This window comes from Cimex lectularius, unplaced genomic scaffold (genome assembly GCF_000648675.2).
Source record: "Cimex lectularius strain Harlan isolate CLEC.00 unplaced genomic scaffold, Clec_2.1 scaffold125, whole genome shotgun sequence".
NCBI lineage: Eukaryota > Metazoa > Arthropoda > Insecta > Hemiptera > Cimicidae > Cimex > Cimex lectularius.
In genome coordinates, this window is record NW_019392662.1 from 716680 (window position 1) to 737519 (window position 20840).

Below are 20840 nucleotides of genomic sequence, written 5' to 3' on the forward strand. Positions count from 1 at the left end.
AGCTTAAAGGGGGTCACTTCTCGATTTTATATAGGGGGCGAATAGGAATGACACACGACATGAGAAATGTGCCTTTCTGATTTTTGTGGTTTTGACCGACACTTAACGAGTAAGTTAGTTGTTAGAAGGTCTGAATCTTTCAGAAAAGGATTTTCTGGCCCATCGACACGTAAACAAAAAAAGTATATTTAAAAACTATGAATTTCAAATCACAAAAGCATTCTAGTAAATACAACAACAAAATTGGCTTATATTATTAAGTCAGTGACATACTTGAGAGCTTAACGTTCAACTATCCATTGGGTGTCGTGCACGAAAGGTCAAAATTCTTTATAATTTTTTTTCTTAAATTATTCCCAGGTAATAATTCCACACTCCAAGGGCGAGTCCGGGATTCGAACCCAGAACCGATAGTATGGCAAATGAGCCCGATGCGACGCCCTGGCCACTCGGCTTATGCAGTCTCCACTTACTAAGTTATTATTTTATATAATTTTTAAATATTTACTGAAACTGTTTAACAAAAATCTGAGTATTGTATAATATTTTTAGATAATGTAAATTTAGTATTTAAATCCCTGGTGAATATTATTGTTGATATAAATATAATTCTTTATTTAAGGATAATTAATGTGTTCTAATTTAATGATTTAATCTATAGAATATATTTACAAGTATCTCATAATATTTTCAGATGATATAATTTTTAAGCTGGAATTTTACTTACAGAATTTTTTTTTATTTTTATATTCCTTTGAAAGATTTGAAATTTGCTGTGTTTTGACTTGAACTGCGATTCTGTTATCTTTTGTTAAATCTTATTGTGTGCGTTTAAGAAAAATAATTGAATAATTTTACGCCACACGCAGATGTCAACGGGACGTATTCGCGTGTGTTTTCTCGCAACGAATTTGAATATATCTTTATAGATGTTTTTTCTTACGGCCCGGCGAGACGAAAACGATTGAAAAAAATACTCGGCACCTTGCAACAGAGGAGTAGATGGCCAAAAACAAGAAGGGGGTGTAGCTGGAGAAAGTTTGCGGAAGCAAGTCGATCGGCGCACCCACGAACCCAGTCAAGGACTGAAGGCGCCTCCCACCTACGTCGCGCCGAAGAGTTCTTGACCCCTTTGAATACCATTCTTCCATCTATCTTGTTTCTGAACGATCCAAATATTAAACAAGTCGCCCCGGAGAGATATTGGAACGGCCAAATCTTCAACGTCTACCGTCAGCCGATGAAGAACCGCTGAAGACCGCTTCGTCCCACGAATTTGACAAGTAGTGAAAAATTTGTAATCTTCGCCTTGTCCTGCTGAATATCAAATATTCCTGAAATCGTCTGATGCTTGCTTAATCACAAAAGTTTAAAATCAACCTGTCGTACACTACCATTTAGAGCAAATCCCTCCGTTTGGTTTAGGCGGAAACGAATGACATCTATGGAAGAATTTTTGAAAATTTTGCTAGTTGGTAGAAATTCGCATTTTGCTTAAGAAAGTAAACAAAAGCACCGCCGGTCGTTGATATGAACTATATTTGACCAGTCGATTTCGACCTTAATACCGAAAAACGTGGTCGTCCTAAGAAGAAGTTGGACGGCAAAAATTTAAACGATTTGGTTGCTCTAACTACTCGGAAACATATTGTTAAACCCAAAAGATGCTGTTCGCTCCCTTTTTCAAAAGACCTGATACTCTTTTTACATCTTTGGTTTCCTGCGCTGATATCTGAAAATTGGTTAGAGACAATAATCAGCGATATAATGATAATAAGATATAATAATAAGATAATAATAATAAGACATATTAATAATAATAAGAGATAATAATCATCATCAATGGCCAAAACATATGTACAACCAAACTTGATGATTATAGTTTTTACAGGCTGAGTTAACTAATTTTTTGACAACCCATGAAATAAAGCTAGCACTTGCTGCCTGAAAGTTTATACTTTTAAAGCAAATTTACGGAAAACAATTCTTCTTGTTTTCTAACTACGATTACTCCCAATTTTGAGGTTGACTGTCCAAAAACTAAGAGAGCAGGAAAAGGCGTTCAGCCAACTCCAGAAATATTCACCGGACTTCGCCCCAACTGGCTTTCACGTTAGCTCAGAATTAATATCCGCCTTTGGAGGATAGAAATTCTTGTTATACGATAAGAAGAGTGTAGTTTATTTTGTTAAATTAAAAGATTTTTGGCTACTAATTTGAATTAACACTCATTAACATTCCATATATTACAACGCAATCAAATTAGCTGTTATTTTTTTAATTTATAGATAGATATTTTGTTTACAATAAAGTACGATTAAAACAAAGAAAATAAAGTATTACAAACATGGATAAAATCCGTTTGCCGGAGATTGTTGCAAAAAATATAGAAAAGATTTCATGTTTTAACTTTAAGAAAATAACACTCAATTTTAAAACAAGAAAAAAAATGAAAATTTCCAACGTGATGCCCAATTTGATTCGATCCAAGCCAGTTTGTATTCAGGAATGTAATGCTTGTAACTTACATTCCTTTTTGAATCATTTCGGAATCATCTCTTCGGAACATTTGGTTGCACTGTACTTAAAACGTGTGGTGATTATTAACCGTTAATCGATAACTATTCAGAAATCGTGAGATGCGGTCTGGTGTGATGTAGGTTTCAGAAAAACATTTTCTTTATCGTGCCAACGAAACATTGTTTACATTTAACAAATACATTTAGGATGTGAAAAAGTGAATTTATACAATGCAAAATATATTTTTTTTTATATTCAATCAAAGTATTTCTACTCACTCAAAGTGTTTGTCTTCTATGTAATTGTGCCATTCTTGCGTGTCGTGTTGAGAGTGCCAGTGAGATCGGACGAAAGAAGTTATCGGACGAGAGAAATGTGTTTAATAACTTCAAAATAGCTTTCAAAAATTATAAAACAATTCAAACACTTTTTTCAAAATTAAAGATCCCACACCAATAACAAATAAATCTGACGTAATCTACAAGATCAACTGTTTAAACTGTCCGGCAACTTACATCGGTCTTAAATCCCAATATCTGGACAAGAGAGTAAAGCAACATATCTATGATTGCAAAAAACTCAAGCAAAATCCTACAGCACTCGCTATCCACCACTTTGAACACCAACACAATTTTGACTTCGAAAATCCAAAAATATTACATACAGAACAAAACAAACATAAACGTAATTTCTTAGAAATGGTTTATATCAACAGAGATAAACACAGCATCAATTACAGAACAGATACATGTAAACTCAGTCGCAGCAACGCCAATATCATTAATCAAATTCAATGTAGATAACATTCATATATCATCACATTACATTCCACACATCAAATATTTTTCACATAGTCTAATTGTCCAACAATTTAGCTTTCCTTTTCCTATTTATCCCCTTTCTATATAATCCTGAAAGGATAATCTGGCCGAAACATTACCAACACGACACGCAAGAATGGTACACACAGAAGACAAACACTTTGAGCCCTGAAGATGATCTCAATAAAGGTCGAAACGTTGACACGATAAAAAAATGTTTTTCTGAAACCTACATCACACCAGACCTCATCTCACGATTTCTGAATAATTATCGATTAACGGTCACTAATCACCACACATTGCCAACACATTTTTTCCCTTCGTGGGCTCTTTTCACCTAAAAGAAGCCGACGCCTTATACAAAAATGTCTTTTCTATACCGACTTCCTTCCCCACCCTTTCGAAATCCAATATATATAAACATAAAACAGCAATATCTCACTGGCACTCTCAAAGTCTCAACACGACACGCAAGAATGGCACAATTACATAGAAGACAAACACTTTGAGTGAGTAGAAATACTTTGATTGAATATAAAAAAATATATTTTGCATTGTTTAAATTCACTTTTTCACATCCTAAATGTATTTGTTAAATGTAAACAATGTTTGTAAATCCCAGGCCCTGAAGATGATCTCAATAAAGATCGAAACGTTGGCACGATAAAGAAAATGTTTTTCTGAAACCTACATCACACCAGACCGCATCTCACGATTTCTGAATAATTATGTACTTAAAACTTTGAATCGTACGTTAGTTTATAGTTGCATAAGTCTCTATTACATAAATTTGTTTCTTCGTTTACCAGACTAATTACATATGTTACACATTGTATGATATGAATAAAAAAATAGAGAGGGTGTGTAGAAGAACAACAAATTAAAGTAATATCCCTTAGCTAAATAATAAAGACAAGGTAACAGAGACTTTTTGAGAAAAAGCACGTTTGTAAGTATGTCGGGTTCGAATGCAGGGCCGCTGGAATCGAACCCGTGACCTGTACCTTTCAGGGATAATCGCCGTGCTAACGTCTAAACCGTCTGGACCACCGACGCCACCTCAGTAAAATGTTTAATTACATAACTTGTCTGTAAAAATTTCTCACTGTTTAAAAATTATAATTATTTTAAAAACATATGTTTTACAAAATTTTTGTTGAAATCAAACCGCTTTCCAACTATTTTGGTCGAATTATTTTGTAAATCTATCATGTAATCTTAAAGTAATTAATAAGTCCATTAACTTGTTCGAACATATACGAGCTTTTAGTTACTAATTTATACGGCAATAACATGACTCATTTGTAAGGTTTAATTAATTGTAAAACAGTTTAGTTTTACATTTTCTGTTAACACAGGTCGTAGACAGTCAAGGCACATTCACAAGTCATAAAATTAATGCCAGGCCGGCTTGGTCTACAATTTTAAATGTCAACCGGCGAGTCAAGAAGCACTTTTACACCCTGAAAACAGGCTAGCGCCGCTCTGGCAATTAAATTGTATTAAATATTAGCCAACATTCTACAAATAAAGTTAAAACGCTTAATTGTTAATTTTTTTTTCTATTACAAATAAACAAATCGGGCCAGTTTCTCGCCTGTCCTATAACACAGGATTATGAGGCGTATTAAGCCGACAACTCTACTTGAAATTATTGCCAACATCTTCGGCTTAAGTATTTTTGAACTTGTTTCTTGGAATTAGTGGATATGTGAAAAATTCCTGATGGTATACTAAATTAATTTACTACAAGGAGTGGGAAACTTAAGAACCTTCGGGCTAGGATTTGTGAAAGCCGAAAGACGTCAATACTTAACTTTCCTCTTTAAAACTGTTGAAAACTAAATTAAACCTAAAAGTTTTAAACAAATTTACACTTTCTAAAATGATGATTGTATTACACCAGTTTTATATTGATATGAAATGATCACAGCAAATAAACTGCCAGTGAATTTGACATCGATGATAAATTAAAAAAAAGAAAGCTATTTTTCTTTAAATAAATCAATACTTGTTAAATAAAGACCAATAGAATAAAACGGCCAAAGAAGAAGTTTGTAAGACAGCACAAGTGAAAACAGATACGTTACTGCGGAAGACAAGATCTTTGGTTAGATTAGTCCAAGACTTGGTTTAGTTTGTCAACTCGGCTCAAAAACTGGAAAAATGAAACTGGAAGAACTTGGAAGATGATAAATGAAATGTGGCTAACAGAATATGGCGGAATTAAGGAGGAAGAAAATTAATGCGAAAGATAACGTCTATCACAAATAGTTAGCCTTTCTGTGATTTGATGTTTGTTGATCGACCTGCAGATGTGGAGTTTCAATCTTCATGGAGGTCATTAGACATGCCTTGATTAACATTACTTCAGGGTGTTCTTTAAAAAACCGTGCAACCTTTTTCTCCATTTCTGATTCACTTCTGTTTTTTAATTGAGACAAAGCATTCCGGACAATGATCACAGCATCAGCACTAATGCTGCTAATGTGTCTAATGGCCTTTCTGTGATGAATAAAAAATAATCCATAGAGCCTACTGCAAGTAAAATAGAAAAGAAAAAAGAAAATTTCTCCCGACAAGATTGAGTTCATGACTTTTTTGGTGTTAGAAGTCTATAGTTGATATAATAGTGAGATCAATACACGTAAAATTCATTTTAATGGTGGCTAGAAAAATGTCGAAAAATATTGATAGATTTATACATTGTGAAACGGAATAGAACAGGGGAAAAGGAGAATAACAGGCGAAAGACGGATGGACAAGGCACCTGTGGACGCGTGTATGCCAAAGAAACCTGGAAGGAACGAACGTTTTTCCAGGTGTTACGGGTAAAAGACCTAAGAAAGCTTGAAAAACAGAAGTTTTTCACACAATGGTGGATTTCAAACAATGAAGTTGACAAAAGCATAATAATTTTAACACAAAGTTGAATTATCATCGTAAAGCAAAAAAAGCTTCTACGATACACTTTGGTACGTGACAAAACGAAGTCGGACTAATTTAAAAAATACCATTAGGTGCAGAAAAGCTTGAAGAAGTTTTACAACGGCCATATTTATAAATCTTTTGGTTCCGTCTGCTCTTCAACGACTTAATTACAGCTACCAAGTTTTGGATGTTCACACACTTCTTTACATTTTGAAACTGATCATCTTCAAGCAAATTCTTTTGCACTTTAACAAAATGATAAATTTACGATATTAATAATAAAGTATTAATATAGTCATAATTATAAATTATTCATATTTTCTCCAGAATAACCGATATGTATGAATAACAAATAGGATAAGCTCAATAGACGAACTAAAATTTCATTCAAGGCAAGGTATTTAATTAAATTATTTTATATTATTATTTAGTCAATCGGACCACGAAATATAACGAATTTAATAAGTAAAACGAAGTATATCTTCACTAAGATTATGCCATTTCATTTGTCGCCGAGAATCGAATCCTGATAACACGACATTTGAAAAATGGCAAAAAAAGGAGGGAAAATTCGAAAGGTTCGAAGGTTAAGATGGGGAGTTGGTGCCCGAGTGGATCGAAGTAACGATAGGTCAAGTGGTTAGAGCGACGTATTGGGCCGAAGGTCGTGGGTTCGAATCTCGCTCTTGACACTAGCTTTTTCATTTCAACCAATACCTTACATAAAAAGATTAATTAATTGAAAGAAGTTATTTAGTCAATCGGACCACGAAATATAAACAATTATTATTTTTGCCAAATTGCTTTGGTTGTAGTGACATCGCCAAAATAATAATTTGTAATAACTATTTTTTATGATTACCCTGATAAAAAAAAACGGCCACCTTCTGTTAGACAAAACTTTAATCCTCTTTTCATTTATTGATACAACTGGCCTTATTATTCAACAAGAATGTTTAATTTTCATCATTGAAGACATTTTTTTACAATATTTTTAACATCTATGTATACTAATTTGGAATTTTAACAGATTATGAAGATCTCTTCCTAACCCAGATATAATAATCGTAGAGCAGGGATCATCTTCACCCGAATTAGGTTTATTATGTTATTAATTATTATTAGTTTACTAAGATGTGTCCGAGGTTGTCCCTTAATTTTGGGCAAAGCCCGTGTATGTTATTCGGCATGTAGAAAAAAGGTGCTCTGATGTGTCCTACTGATTGAAACGTGCCAGTCCTTGGCTCTGTACAGACGAGACTGCCACACGATACGAGAATTCCGCTTGACTTTGTGTCCCTAGCGTCAGTTGGGAGTGAATGTATTTATTAAGGTGAATGTGTAGTGTAGGAGGGCCGTCGGCGGAATATTGAATGCTCCATCCTCTCTTAATTAGGATAGTTACATAATAGGTGGAAAGGGTAATAGAGGAAAGCCGAGTTCTCCACCACCCTAACTGAGTGAATTGTAGGTAAATAGGAAAGAATGTATTTAAGATCGAGAGAGAGAGAGAGAGAGAAAAAGAGTGAGAGTGAGAGAAAGAGAACGTGAATAGGTTTTGTTTCAGAAACTGATGTGTTGGTTGAAATGACCTAGCTGTTGGTAGCACCCGGAGCCCAACCTCGGTGGCTTGACTTAGAAGAATGAAGTCTGACCCGGGACTGCGATCGCCCGGAGTGGGTGATTATTCGATGCGTGCCATTAATTTATTGCAAATACAAAACCTGGAATTGCCGGCAGACTGCTAGAAGTGAAAGGCTCAACTCTGTACACACACGTGTGTAGAATTGAGCTTACACAGATCAACAGCAGTGGGTAATTTATATGATTTTTCTTTAAAAATGTGTGATTGTTTTACTTTAATCATTCATTCAAATACCGTAATAATTAATTAAAATCAATTCAAAATTAATCAATTTGCACTGTAGAATTAGTTAGATAGGTTGCCAACTACCGATTTTTCAGACAGTGCCCCGACGTTTTTCCTGTGACTATATTACCATCGGGGTGGCCATAAAAAGCAATTATTACATCAACTTCATCATTGACTTAAATAGCAAAATAAAATCTATAAAAGATGTAATCTTCCAAAACCTTGGAAAATGGACCATAATGTCCATGTTGGTAATAGTACCTAAACAGTACGGGGACAATGAAAACATAAGTAATACTGTGTTAAAATTAAATGATAAAATAAAGGATTAAAAGATTAAATCAACAAATAATTATCAGAGGAAAATAATTAATAAATTATTACTATCAACAATAACGTCACTGCTTTGACGTTACTTCCTTATTGTTTAGTCTATTTAAAAATTATCTTATTCACACAAATTCTTTTTTAATTGAACTACATTATGTTAATTAATATATGTCCGATCGAAGTGACGATAGCTCAAGTGGTAGAGCAGCAGCGTATTTAGCCGAAGGTCGTGGGTTCGAATCCCGCTGACACTGACTTTTTTATCTCAACCAATACCTTATATAAAGATTAATTAATTGAAAGAGGTTACTCGGTCAATCGGACCACGAAATCTAACGGATTTAATAAGCAAAATGAAGTATATCTTCACTAATGCTCTCCGTGGCCATTTCATTTGTCGCCGAGAACCGAATAGATTACACGACATTTGAAAAACGGCAAAAAGGAGGGAAAATTCGACAGGTTGGGTTGAGATGGGAAATTAGTGTCCGAGTGGAGGGAATTCACGATAGCTCAAATGGTTAGAACTTAGAGCAGCGGCGTATTTAGCCGAAGGTTGTGGGTTCGAATCCGGTTCGTGACACTGACATTTTATCTCATCCCATACCTTACATTGAAAGAGGTTATTTGGCCAATCGGAACACGAAATCTAATGGATATTAGTTAATGTTTATCACACCACTGATGGTGATATAAATAAGAAAACGTGGAGTTGTAAGCAGTAAAACGTTTAGCTTCGGATATATCAACTCCTCCCCGTTTCCATTTTTGTTGACTGACTGGCCGACTATTTTCCATTCAAGAATGTTTTTTCGTTTTTGTTTTTAATTATTTATATCATAAGAAAACCTTTACTTTATAATATTGCTTCAGTAACTGATATAGTTGAATGGCAAGAGTATTTTTACATGGTACCTTCCAGTGAACCTGGAGGTGGTAACAATTTATTAATTATATATTTTCCCTTTTAAATTATTCATTGATTCGTTTAATCATTGAATCTTATTCTGTATCATTTCATGTTAATACAGTATTAATTATATCTTCATTGTTCACGTATAGGTTAGATACTATTACCAAGTATTGGTCCTTCAAAGGCATCCTCCTACACTTTTCAAGTCATCAATTCAAGATGAATTATTTTGTGATTTAATTAAACGATAAATTAATTAATAAAAGTTTGTGGTGTAATCAACAAAAGTACTGAAATAAAATGCTTAGCTTCCGTTAGGCCACTTTTCTACCTATTGTTGTAATTGGTCGATTATTTTGTATTCATTTAGAAATCGTGAGATGCGGTCTGGTGTGATGTAGGTTTCTGAAAAACATTTTCTTTATCGTGCCAACGTTTCGATCTTTATTGAGATCATCTTCAGGGCTTAGGATTTACAAACATTGTTTACATATAACAAGTACATTTTGGATGTGGAAAATTGAATTTATACAATGCAAAATATATTTTTTTATATATTCAATCAAAGTATTTCTACTCACTCAAAATGTTTGTCTTCTGTGTAATTCTGCCATTCTTGCGTGTCGTGTCTTGGAGTGAGTAGAAATAGTTTGATTGAATATATAAAAAATTATATTTTGCATTGTATAAATTCACTTTTCCACACCAAAATGTAATTGTTATATGTAAACAATATTTGTAAATCCTAGGCCCTGAAGATGATCTCAATAAAGATCGAAACGTTGGCACGATAAAGAAAATGTTTTTCTGAAAACTACATCACACCAGACCGCATCTCACGATTTCTAAGTAAATATCGATTAACGGTCACTAATCACCACACATTTTGTATTCATTTTTTGAAGACAATAAACAACAGAGAACACTGTCGGTTAAAGAAACAAAACAATTTGACAATAAGTAGTCAGGAATAAGAAGCCTTGAAATATTAGCAAACGAATGATCAGTAATCTCTGATAGGCTCGACCTCGGGCAGGGCTCAATTTCAAAATTAAGTCGAATGCGCCCGTCCATCCCAAAGTAATAAATCGGTTCAATCATACTTTGCTCGACCGTGGCGTATGACTAAGAAGATCGTTACACGAAGTAATGATGCTTTGATCCTTTTGGGGCGCGGGGCAATTCGACTGTGACATAGTCCATTGTCTTACCCGCACCCTTGGTAATCGAATGAATTTTTCTTAATTATAAAGATCGGCCGGGACAATCGGAAAACAATTTAATAACACGAAACCCTTCTGAATAAGCCTATTAAAAGTTCTTATTAAGGAGTTTCATGTATGGTAGTTAAAAATATTTCCGATAGAGAAAAGGGCATGGCAAAAAGAGGGGGGACACCTGCTCGGAATGTGTATAACGTATATCCCTCCAACCTGCACAAAAGGACTTGCCAATGAAGGGATTCCTTTGTACAGGAGTTGACAAAAGCCAAAAGCATGCCGCGTGCCAGCCGCCACCTGGCCTGTCAGGGAAATTGGCGTTGGAAATTTTCAGTTGGGCCGGCGTCTTGAGTACGAAAAACATGTAGCTTTTCGTCAAATTTATTCTACTTATCTGTCTACCCGGACTTCATTCACGTCCTGTATAACATGCCCATGTTAATCCTTTTAACAACAGGCCTAAAACAAATGCATTATAGCATGTACCATAGAAATTTAAATACCTGGAAAAAAATCCCACGGTTATTCTTTTAAATTATCAATTTAGTAAAATTAAAAATGATCTATTTTGAACATCATCCCTGTGATGTGCACACTAAAATTCAAACGCTCTTTCGAACTTGATCTGGGTAAGTAAACCTAGACCAGAATTTCAAACACAACATTGGGAACATCAAAAGTAATTGTACATTATAATAAAACTGTAAATACAAAAAATAACTGTATATTTTTTTGTCGAATGTGTTAATCTTGGACCATATTCAATGTTTTGGTTTAATACTCGTTTCGGATTTCACTATTTTCAACGGTGTGTTTTGTCGTCTTGCCTCACCCTGCTTACTTCCTAGATTTCGTCAGTAATGAATCTGAAATATGCTATTATTTTTAACTAACTACTTTTAACTTTCCACAAGATTGCTGTGTTCTTTATGGTACTTCCTTTGTCATTCTAACATTTCTTTCATTCTTATTTCATCTTCTGTATTTTCATCATGATAACTCCATGACATATCACACTTCCATTATAAGCAACTGTAATGGATAAACCAAAACCCAATCTTACAAGGGTTTATGAAAATTGTACACGTGCACATCTGTCAACAGACCTAGATCCCCTATATTTTCAAAAATATTAACTATTTAAAATAAACGTTGTTGATTATTATTAATTCTAAAATAGCGCACTTGCGTACATAACATTCTCGGCTTTATTGCACTTATTAGTATAATGAATACCACTTTTACATTTTATTATGAGATGCCTCATTTTATTATGAGATCTTCAATGGTATATTTTGTTGTCTTGCCTCACCCAGTCTATAACAGATCTTGAATTCTTTAAGAATAATCTCAATTATTTCATTCTAGTGTCAGGTACTAAGTGAAATTTACTTAAAAACAAACAAGATTTTTGGTTATGTTTAACTTTATATGTGAGCTGTATGCTACAATGTTAAATAATTTCTTCTTACTTATTTTAATGGAATTAAGCTATAAACGGTTAACTGAATGTTTAAATGGAAAAACCCTTAACTGTTGCAAATTCTGCAATGTATATTGTAAACGATTCAGTATTTATTTATTGTTAACACATAATTAGCTTTTCCAAAATTATATAGACTTTTACCAAACCAAATTATAATATTTCCAAGCAGAATACAACATTTTCTAAATTGAATCAAGCTTTTTCATTTCCGAATTATACTTTTTCAATTTCAAATTCAACATTTTTAGTTGGAATTATAAATAGTTAAACAAAAATTTTTAGAATTCTATGCCATCTTGTACCAATTTAAGTTAGATTAAAATTAACAGAAAAAAAGATGAAATTTTTCACAAAAGTTTCGGTTAACATTTCGCTTGGATAAATATCAATTTCATTTGTAAAAGGTTAAGGTTGACTTGGGCTTGGTTTATTTTATTAATACTTAAAATTATAGAATTATACTTTTAGGCGGCTTTGCATCACTTAATTGACGAGGCCTCCTTTTACTTACCTAAGATAAATAGAAAGGAAAATGCTATTTGGTGTTAGTTTTTTATCATTATAAATTAAGTTTAGAAATAACTGTGTTAGTATTTATATTTTTTGTTTTATACTTTTGCATGTTAGCTTTTCATTTATATTGAGAATTATCGTGTAGAAACATACACACAAACCTTGAGACATCTAGTTTGATCACGAATACTCTCTGTAAATTTTATGTGCGAAAATACATCTATAAAAGTTCAAAAATCAATTTTGACAATTTTCGTTTATTTGACCAATCACTACAAATTGAAGGAACTTTCCATTTTCCATTTTATTTCCATTTATTTAGAACATTAACACACATCTTTATAAACTTGCAATTTTGTTCGTATCTATCGAGTGAATTGTGTTATTTTGCCAGTTTTTTATAATCTTAATTTAATTTATTAAGGCAGTAAGAAAAATGGGAGTGTACTCTTTCATAAAATAATGATCCTTATAAATACGCGGAAACATATTTTAATTTAATAATATAAGGGTCAACCTGGGAGGTAAATTTAATAATATCAAATGATATTCGATTATGTTTTTATACATGTAAAGAAGAAAATTTACATAGGAACCGATAAAACTTTCAAAATCTTTGTGAGGTCTTCAGATCATGTTGCTAATTTAATCAATCAAGCATCCACTAACATAAAATAAATTGAAATTATGGCTATTTGTCAATAGTTGTCTTATAAATAAATTTTTTTTATACATGGTGGAAAATTGATTATGAATATCTTCTGGATCACGGTATGTTTTTGATGCAAAAGCAAATTCAGTTGTTTCTTCCGAACCCTCTACTTTGCCATAGTTTTGGCCTTAGGTCGAAACCAATTGAATTTTCTATTTCATCAAGCGCATGCCGTGATCTAGATTATTCTTGAGTAAAAAATTGGTCGATGCGTTTAACACTTAAAATAGAAAATCCATTATTTAAAATGTGTATAATTTATAGGATCATTAGTCATTGTCACGATGGCGAGTGGTACAGTTCAGTTGTCGTTATTTCAGTTGGGCGCAATTCGCTAAAACAAGTCTCAACCCTGATTAGTAAATACGGTGGCGGGTATTTAAATAGACGTTGAGCAGCTGTGTCGCGTGCTGAGCAGGTGTTGGGCACACTTACCCTCCCTGATCTCCCCATAAGGCACAGCCAGCAAAAAAAGGTCTACCTGCCCTTTTAGCCAAGTGCTCAGCCTCAGCCCTCCCCCCCTCAACAGACATCAACCGAAACCAAATCCCTTTTCGGTAAATCTCATTAATTTCTATGGTGTAAAGTTTAACAGAAAAAGATTTGGTTAGATAATTGTAATTTTTGTGTTTTGAGAAGTTGTGGAGGAGGGTTTCTTAAGGTACATCGAGAAAAATCCACAATAGTTATTTCGTATAGAAAGGGGAAGGTAATATGTTCACCATGTAGAGAATTATCATGTTAAACCTTATTTTATTTAAAAACTCTTTCACAATGCGACGTAGGCATATCAATCATGGTTTTCGACATATTAGCCCGGCCCAAAACTGTGGCAACGTTCACTCTACTACAAATAAAGAGACCAGAATTCCAGCCTTTCTTTCGACACGTCAAAACGCCACGGCCAGGAGGAAAACTGACACCAATCGTCCAAGTGTGGCACGACGTCAGTTCCTAACGATACGCCGACACAATGCCGAATTGATATATCATAAAGCCTACGCATGCAAAAAAATCAAATCGGGCTGATCTATTTGCCAACAAAGTCAGAACAGGTCACTAGCTGATTTTTTAATTTTAAGATTTGACGTTTGAACGATGCTATTGACTCTACGAAACTTTCTCTTACTCACTCTCCCTCTTTGTTAAGAAAAAACATGGATATCATTTGTTGTGTGTATAGTGACCGTTAGTTAATGATTATTTGGAATTCCTGAGGTGCGGTATGGTTCACAGGAATGACACATCTACACAAAAAAAAAAAANAAAAAAAAAAACATTTTGGGCTCTGAAGATGATCTCACTAAAGATCGAAACGTAGACACAAATGTTTTTCTAAAACCTACCAGACCGCATCTCACCATCTCCAAATAATAAATGATATCATTTTTTCATTGAGATGGTGCATTTCTTTCCAATCGAAAATTATGTTTTTTCTATTTTGTTCTTGGTGTAGATACAATGATGACCTGAAATGAGTTTAATCGTTTCCGATCATTCTTGTCTGCCTACTTTTACTCTACTTCGTATATATCAGTTACTTTTAACTTTGAGCACTATGTGAAGATCGATGGTTATCGTTCATACTATAATTCTAAATAAAAATTATACCTGTACGTATTGTATATATATATATATATTGTTCACTTTAATTAAGAATAATTAAGTTGGTTCTGGCCATTAATGGCTTTGCACCAGCTGGTCATTCGGCAGATTTTCTCAGTGTTGTCCAGTGTTCGATAGAATAGGTTTGTTTGAGCTTTATAAATATTATATTGTTTGGTGTATCAAAAATTTGCCAATATGTTTTTGGTGTTGTTACCATAAAACATAATAGGTCAAAACTATCCGTAATAATACTTATTTTCCGAATAGTTTGATCTGCCAGGCACAGGTCCTTTTCGATCGTTCTTGTTGACAAGAGTTTGGTCTAGAATAACACGTCAAGATTATTTGGATTAAAAAACTTCGATTTGATTATTTTTTACTTAATTTTATTCAAATCCTATCATAATGGATTATTCCAGGTGTACATTGCTATGTTGTTTTATCAAGTCATCAGAATGTTTACTCCCCAATGGAATTCGGTTGACAATGCAATCTGTCAATAATGTTTTTAATAATACATTTTATTCATTGTTCAAGTGTTTGCGAGAGGGGTGCGTTACTTCCGCTGGACAAGCGCACTTCCTCAAGGAAGTAGGCGTTCTAAGTCCTTTTCTAATAATACCACTGGTGCAGATGCTACCTAGAATCACGGCGGCACAATCCCCCGTGGCAGATGGTTCCAGTAGAACTCGCTCCCCCAATCTCTACTTTTACTCCACCTACCTATTAATTTTTTTTTCCCGTTCACCTCTATAATGCATCCGAGCCCGTTACTGGGCGGTTTTGGCGCGCGCCTGTGATTTACCTTGTATAAATCCCTTATTACGGTGCGAGCTTTCTACAGACTGCTACTTAGACCGACCGCAATCCTTTTCTACCTACGTTAAACGAACCGGAGAAATGAGACGTTATTCCAGACTTTTTTTTAAACAGAAGTTCAAATAAAAATAACTTGTATGCAAATTAGATATTGAAAAGGTCATTAAGTATTTCATTTAGTGATAAGTAATTTAGTAGTTTCCGACCATGGAATGTTGGACGTCTGACATGACGGTCCTCGATGTGAGATTCATCCATTAGCAGTCTTCAGTAGAAGGTTTCTTTTTTCCTCCTGCTTATTTCCCTGACCAACCACTGAAGCTGACGCAGTGCCGAAACACGTCTGGCATGCCAAAATATCAACGACCAAGATAATAGGGTACAACTATCGTACAGTTTCATCATCAAGCAGATCGCGATAATAAATCTCACGGAAGTCAACGTGTTGTTATAACATAAAGAACTTGTGTAACTACCTTTGTACAGAAAATGTCTTAATAATTTACTGTGTTAGAAGGTGAAAACATCCAACGGTAATTTTTTTCTTAAATTGTAAACAGATTCACCATCCCGCAAAAATCGTGAAAAAATCAATTTTGCAGAATGCAAATCACAATTGATAGGTTTTTTTTAAATCTCCCCTGACCTTTCTTACATGATCTATCACTGATTCTGCTGTAGTGGTGAAGTGCGTCTGGACCCACCAAGTGCCAAAAGATGGTCGTCAAATTTCCATGGGTTTCCGATACAACCACAAACTTTAAAATCAAAAATCTATACTTTTCTTGATACTGATCATTTGTAAGATAAATGAACCTAACTATCCACTGATGATTATGAGGATTTAACAGAATTCGTTTCCGGTGTACCAGTTATTTTGTAGTTTGTACATTTCTAACCATCGTGATCTACTAGTCCTCGCTGCTACAGTGCCTTCAGGTTTTGTTCTCTTGCCTCGCCCTGTTTATCTCCCTGATCAACCACTGAAGATGGTGACAGCCAAAGCGCGACAGATACTCCAAAGTTGCGAGGATATGAGGACCAGGATGATCGGAAACAACCATGTCCATCAGTAATTAATGCTCCTGGACCCACCAAGTGGCAAAAGATGATCGTCAAATTTCCATGGGTTTCCGATAACAACTACAAACTTTAAAATCAAAATTCTATACTTTTCTTGATACTGATCATTTGTAAGATAAATGAACCTAACTATCCACTGATGATTATGAGGATTTAACAGAATTACGTTTCCGGCGTACCAGTTATTTTGTAATTTGTTAATTTCTAACCATCGTAATCTACTAGTCCTCGCTGCTACAGTGCCTTCAGGTTTTGTTCTCTTGCCTCGCCCTGCTTATCACCCTGATCAACCACTGAAGATTGTAGCATGCCAAAGCGCGACCGATACTTCAAAGTGGCGAGGATATGAGGACCAGGATGATCGGAAACAACCATATCCATCAATATTTAACGCAACTGAAATTAAAATAAGGGGAGAAAACAGGATTGCTAAATTATATGTTAATAAAATCCTTGTTGCAAATAATTTTGTAAAATTGAATTCTTTTACTGCTTTGATCACCTCTTTGATTCTTCAGTTGTTACAAAATAAGTTCTAGCAAAAGTGCAATGAACAAGCAGATCTAAGAATCATGGACAGATCCAAAATTATTTATCCAGCATCAATTGCCAAGGGTGTAAAAGATAATAATATCCTAGACTTCTACACTACCAGTAGTCTAAGACTTCTACTGAAAACTATTTTTCCGATCAGTGAAAAAAGTCTGGTGTATCCAGAATAGGACGCTAAGCTCATGAATAAACAAAAGAATAACAAATCAACATAAAGTTGTTGTGATAATTACCTATTTTCATTATTAAAAACATTGCTTTTGGCAACAAAAATTATGTACCAGTGAAAAAAGGCAGAGCAGGCGTAAGTGCCTACACGACAGTCTGCAGACAAGACAGACTACAAAACTTAACACCACATCAACAGCAATAATAATCGTTTAAATTACATTCATGTCATTTAACGTTTATTTTTCTCTGTCTTGCTCCTAGCGAAACGTTAGGTTGTCAATATAACAAACGAGAAAAGAAAAGGAGAATCAGAGAGAAGTATCACGTTCCCGTTGGGAGAAATTGATTGATTCGTCCATCCAATATATATCTGTTGGATGATCATTAATATTCATGGCATGTTATTTGCCCCCTTCTAATTATCTAACTCTAATAGTGGTCCTCTCTATTTTTTTCTTTAGTTCACTTGTCTCGTCGTTAAACGTATTTTCATTAATCATCTCTCATCACTTGTCATATTACATGCTGGCATTATAACTAAATCAAGATAACAAGCTCTAAATTACTGTCCCACATTTGACTGTTCAAAAATTTAAGAACAATTTCTATTATGGGCTTATAAACGGTAGTCAATCTAAAAATGTTCAGATAACATTAACACAGGAAAGAGAACAATTCTTTTTCTTTTTGAGACATAATCAGGTCCTTTTATCGTCTTCAGAGAGAGAGCGAGAGAGAGAGAGAGAGAGAAAGAGAGAGAGAGAGAGAGAGAAAGAGAGAGAGAGAGAGAGAGAGAGAGAGAGAGTGAGTGAGTGAGTGAGGAAGAGAAAGAAAAAAAAATATATATATAAATATAGAGTGAAAAAGAAAGCGAGAGAGAGTGAGGGAGAGTGGAATGAAAGAGTGAGTTAGCTGGGAGAGAAAAAATAAGGAAGAGGGAGAGAGAAAAATAGATATAAGAAATTTGTAGAGTGATAAAGAGAGGGAGAGAGTCAGAAAAGGGAAAGTGTGAGAGAGTGAGCGAGGAAAATAAAGAGATTTTGATATAAAGAAAAATATAGAATGAGAAAGATCGCAAGCAAGCGAGAGAGAGAGAGAGAGAGAGTGAAAGTGAGGAAAAAAGAGTGATAAAAAAAGGGAGAATAAACCTGCAATTCTTTTTAGTTTTGAAAACATACCAAAGTTTATTCATTCAAAAAATTCTTTATAACAAGTATAATAAGAGAGTGGCACTTACCAACTATAAGAGAGAGAGAGAGAGAGAGAGAGAGAGAGAGAGAGAGAGAGAGAGAGAGAGAGGAAGAGAGATAGAGCGAGAGAGATTTCCTATATTGTATATTTGTTTTACAAGAATAACTTTCCCACAATAAGACTTTATTCCTAAACAATTAAACTAACCCATAAATTTTTTATATATCTAGAAATGCCTCCAATTTTGTCAGTATCCTTAATCTGTCTACCCTGGGTTTGTCTGTCAAAGCGTTTTGCCATCTTCAGTGGTCGGTGAGGGTGTAAATGTGGTGAGCAAGACAAAATTTCTTTGCTGTGAAGACGCGAAATACTGAATTTTGTAATATAATTAATCTCACAAACACTAAAATTTTCACGTTTGCCAAAGACACGTGCATCCTCTCTTCTTACTCCAAGCTGTCTGTTATATGCACTTATCCTTAGGGATAAAAGCAGGGTGCGGCGAGATAACAAAACCACCCGCTGAAGATGTCGAAAAGTCACACACACAAAAAAAACCACTATAAATAATGAGAAAGATTCACGCATACTGTGCTAAATACGTTAAGCGTTCTATAAAACGGAAAAAAGAAAATCGATGAAAAAAAAAGAAAAAGGTTGCTAAGCTGTGTAAAGTCCAATTTCATCGAACCATTTGCAACGCGGTACTTGAAACAGATAATCTTAAAATTCTGCCTTTTTACTTATCTACGGCTGTTCAGGGAAATAAAAGAAAATCAGCAAAACTTATATGAAAACAGGTTTTTTATGTGTATCCATGGTATTTCGAAATTAAAAAATAACCCTGCTTTTGGTATGTCAGGCGCGTTTCAACGATTCACCATCTTTAATGCGTGGTCGAGGATATAAGCAGGGTGAGTCAAAACCGCACAATCACCACTAAAGATGGCAAATTGCCCCACCTCGTTGACTTCAATGGAAATTCTTGCTATACAGGTGATTGAGGAGGATTCATACTATACTAATCGTGTCAAGTATGCCATAGAAATATAAGATCAAAGAAAAAATGAAAAGAGAATTCAAAGCTGAATAAAATTTCAATAAACGTCTTAAAAAAGGCACTTTTATTTAACCAGATATCTTGAAACCTTTTACTTATATTTTTAGCATTAAAAAAGTATATAAAAATCTAGAAAAAATATCATACAATTTATTGGAACAACTACGAATACTTTCTTCGAACTCGTTAACACATTTTGCATATGATAATCACGAAGGTGGTTCATGTTAATCTGTGTAATTCTACGTTAAAAGATAAAGCTGCCATATGCTATGTCACATGTATGAAAACATTAGCACATTTAACAAATGAAAAGGCTGAAATTTTGTTCATGTATATTGGTTCGGTCTTTAACATAATTCAAGTTTATTACATTTTGAATATCGTTGGATTTTTAACTAACACATTATCGATCTGTAACTAAACAAACCACATTTTGGGGAGAAAGGAGGTATTTTTAGGGTTGGGGTTCTATATTAAGCTGGTCAATTAGCATTTGTAGCTTTTATGTAATGACTTATTTACTACTAACTTAATTATTTTAAAATCTTTTGATTAATTATTGAACGTTATAACAGTAATGAATAACAACATTTATCGGTTTATTTAAATTGTGCTAAGGAAATGCAAACATAATTGTTTTATAAAACTGTACTTTTATTGATATTTGTAAAGAATTTTTTTTAAATTGGCAACATAAAGGTGCCATTTTTGGGCTAAATGAAAATATCTGGTAGTTTTTAAAACGCAATAGAGCACGTAAAAATCAGGCAGGTCAATCAGACATTGAAATCCGAGTCGTCGATGATAAAGGGAAAAAAACAGGCAGCCTTTTATTGGACGGTAATACCTCCGATCCAGGTGCCGAATCGTTAACAAGGTGCTAAAGCGTTGAAAATTACAACCCGCTCCAGGGTAAAGGGAGAAAAAACAATGCAAGAAGAGTAAAAAGTGTAAAGAGTTTGCGGTAAATACAGGGGTGGTTCGGTGAAATATGACCTGCGCCGACGTCTGAGGTGCTAATGTTCTCACCTGCA